General features: G+C 33.1%; 1 long non-coding RNA gene across 11 annotated transcripts; it reads right to left on the reverse strand.

Annotated features, from left to right (window-relative positions):
- Positions 1-1,231: 1,231 nt before the first annotated feature.
- LOC108831079 (uncharacterized) lies at positions 1,232-3,384 on the reverse strand. 11 transcript variants are annotated; one of them, XR_008936786.1, is made up of 6 exons: positions 3,162-3,384; positions 2,910-2,956; positions 2,727-2,785; positions 2,177-2,414; positions 1,751-2,073; positions 1,232-1,669 (listed from the first exon to the last, which is right to left on the reverse strand). It is a non-coding gene; the product is annotated as an uncharacterized LOC108831079 (long non-coding RNA). The 11 variants fall into 11 exon arrangements; XR_008936782.1 differs by having other exon boundaries at positions 2,177-2,422; positions 3,162-3,383; XR_008936783.1 differs by having other exon boundaries at positions 2,910-3,383.
- Positions 3,385-3,437: the final 53 nt, after the last annotated feature.

Consider the following 3,437-nt stretch of genomic DNA (forward strand, 5'->3'; position numbering starts at 1 on the left):
TCATATATACAGTACTCACTCATTTGTTATCCTCTTTTAATGTCCAAGATCCACCGTGTTGTATGAATCTTTTTTGTAGGGTTATATCATAAATGCAATTAAATCCAGTCAGAGTAAACTGTATTGTATTTTTCAGCCAAAGCATAAACGGTCAGTAGCTTGTAATAAAACATATTGTTCGGAATAAAAAAAGATGTATCATTTTTTCGCTGTTGATAAATCTTGAGAAAAATCTTGTAGCAATTCATGAAATTGATAGTCTTCAACAATTATTTTTGGTTTCTGTTTACTTCGCTTATATATATAATGAACTAGGGTCAGCCCGCCCTACGGGCGGAATTAATTTTACTTTGATCTAGTTTTTTATTTTTTATATGATTTATGGTTTGTTTTTTAGATTTGAATTTGCAAAAGATGTGTATAGTGTACTAAAAACCATATTGTATTACATAAATAAATGATACAATATATTTGTTTTGTGGGTTTGAAGATTTAGTTAATTTATAAGTATAAAATAATATGTTGATAAACTGTGGTCCTCGAGTTTGACTAAACTGTGGTTTACAATTTGTACATTCCTATTTTTATTCTATAACTATTTTCAGTAATCATTAGAATTATGTTGATTGTTTGTCAGTGGCGTGAATATTCATGAAAATGAATTAGTATGATTAATAATAGATTAAATTTATAATATAATTTAACTTATTAGTACAAAAGTTGTGATATTTGTTCAAGATATTCTATTAGTGGTGGCAAATCTTTTATTAATATAGCTTAGGAAACATTATAATGAATCTTTTTATATATTAGAGATTATTTTTTGTTACTGTCTTGTACATATTTATGATTTATAACTTTTAGTGTTTTGAGATATTTTTTATTAGTTATTTCTGTTTTTCAAAGAGTTGATATTTATTCTAAAAATTAATTTTTGAAAAAAGCAAAGAAAACTAAATAAGTGAGTACACCGTTTTTGTGTTCTTTTTCATTCAAACACCCTTTTACAACACTGCGGTGTTCTCAAATGCATTAGTTTGTGACGAAATACAATGCAAAAATACACATCACAACCCCCATTATATAAAATAGAAAGCTGAAATTAGAAAAATTATGTAATTTATCCCAAGTATAAAATTTTTTTTTTTAAGTTTCAGGTAATGTTACGAACTTACGACAGAAGAACCGACAGAACTCTTAATAATATATGGTAGGGAAGTGGCAATATTAATTGTGAACAAAACGACAAATACTATAAGTTCAAACCGGTTCATTATTAGAAACGGTACAAATGAAAAATCAGACACAAACCACACCAAACAAAATAACCTATTTTTTTAGCAAACCACCCGACAAAACTTGATATATAGTATCAACCGGACAACAATTCTACATCTTCAGAAACAGAAAGACCCGACTCATCCTCACAAATAAGCCACATTCTATACTGCAGAAGAATTTTACTCACTGTTGCTTACTCTCCAAAGGCCTCTCACCTTGTTGACCTTCCGCAAGTTGTATGCTTCCAGACTTTGTTCACAAAGAAAAGAGCCTCAGGTTATATCAGCCCTTAAATATAAGAAATATATTTAAGCCCTTAAATAACTATAAGAAATAAAACCAAAGGTTGATGTTGAGTAATTGTTAAAACCTTGCGTCCAGGTGATGACTGCAACCAAACAAAGAGAAACCACCAATATCAGCTTCCGAGGTTTGAGTTACATGTAAAACCATCTTAACCACTTAGTACCTTTTTATGCTCTTCTTTCCTTGCTCATCCTTTTCATTGTCATCCTCGTCCTCCTCTACTCATCTTCCTCCCTTCGCATCCTCATCATCATCTTCGGTAACCTCATCATCATCGTTGTCCATCTCAAGGTAATATGCATCAACAACTTCACCAGTAAACTTTGACACAACACGCAAGACGATTTTCTCTTTAATGGTTTGATCTACTGATTAAACAATCGACATATTTAGATCCTAGAACTGAGCTAAAAAGAAAATAGAACTGAATATGAGATCAGGAGTCAGGCCTGTTGTCATAGTCGTGCTCCATTTGGCCTTGGAGTTCTTCAGCATGTGAAATAAAAAAAAATATTAGGTTAACACTTAACGCATTTTGATTCTGAAGTACTAAATCAAGTATCAAGTTTTCTTTGGGGGATGGCCATACCTATCCATCATCAGGATCATTGTTGTTCTCAGGAACTTGAAGTGGACTGAAGAATTTGCAGAAACTCTTACAGATAATATTTGGAAGTCCACCAAAATCCATGATCCCAAATGAAATAGAAGTTTCATTTCATCTAGGTGGAAGATGGATTCACCTGAATCTCTCTGAGAACCTCGCTTCCCAACAGTGAGACTCAAGTTCTCAAGGACAGCCAAACGTTGGACAACCAAAGAGTACACTGTACATCTTGTTCGGCACAAAATGACAAAATCAGCACAAACAAACATGATAACAATCTCGAGTTTCAGAGACAATCCTCAAACCAAAGATAGTTGCTCTAAATCATTTTAGTGACATCGAATCAGAAAAAAGCACAAACCTCTACTTAGAGTTACAAAAACTTTCGAAAGTAAAAATAACATTCATGTACAGATGCAGAGATAATCCTCAACGTAACGTCCATTGCTATGAATCATTTTAGTCAACTCAATAGGTAAAATAAATCTTTAAAGTAAGCTCGAAATATTTGCTTCGTCTAAGTAAAACAGACCTTGAGAGCATTCAGAAGAACTGCTCGATCATCCCGTTAAGAGTTTTTTCTTTTTTTAACTTTTCCCCATTAAGAGTTACGAAGCAAACCACTAAAAGATTAGTATTTTTAAAAATAATATATATGAAAACAAACAAATCATTAGCGGTACCACTAAGAGATACGATCGCTAGGATTATATACCTGCGGTAAGATCAAGGCGTTCTTCTTGTTGCTCATTTTCGCAGGATCTAGACTCCCTCGTCATCACACATAAAGCATAAATCATAAAAAAATTATTAAATACAAAACAAACAAACACGAAGGGGTTCGACCTTATTTCGCAAATTCAACAATCAATAAGAGGTTTTATTTCTAATATATAAACCTAATCAAAAATATAACAAAACATAAAGAAGTTAGCCGGATTTTTGAGTTCATGGAGAGGAAACTTACATCTATTTATACACAGCCCCTCACATCTAACCAGCGCATCAAAGAAACATCGTGTGAGAATTAATCAAAGGGATTAAAGACAGATTCATAACGCAGTCCGTTACAGACATGAGATGAAGCGCAATCGTCACCGCCGCTAAGCCGGAGGAAGATGAGAGACGAAGTTGGTGGTTTCGGATACGACGTACAGTGGGATTGATTTTATGTAATGGGCCGCTTGATATAAAAGCCCAAGGCGCCATATGACTAAATGAAACGATGCACTTTGATGAACGG

The sequence above is a fragment of the Raphanus sativus genome, chromosome 7 (assembly GCF_000801105.2).
Source record: "Raphanus sativus cultivar WK10039 chromosome 7, ASM80110v3, whole genome shotgun sequence".
Classification (NCBI taxonomy): Eukaryota; Viridiplantae; Streptophyta; class Magnoliopsida; order Brassicales; family Brassicaceae; genus Raphanus; species Raphanus sativus.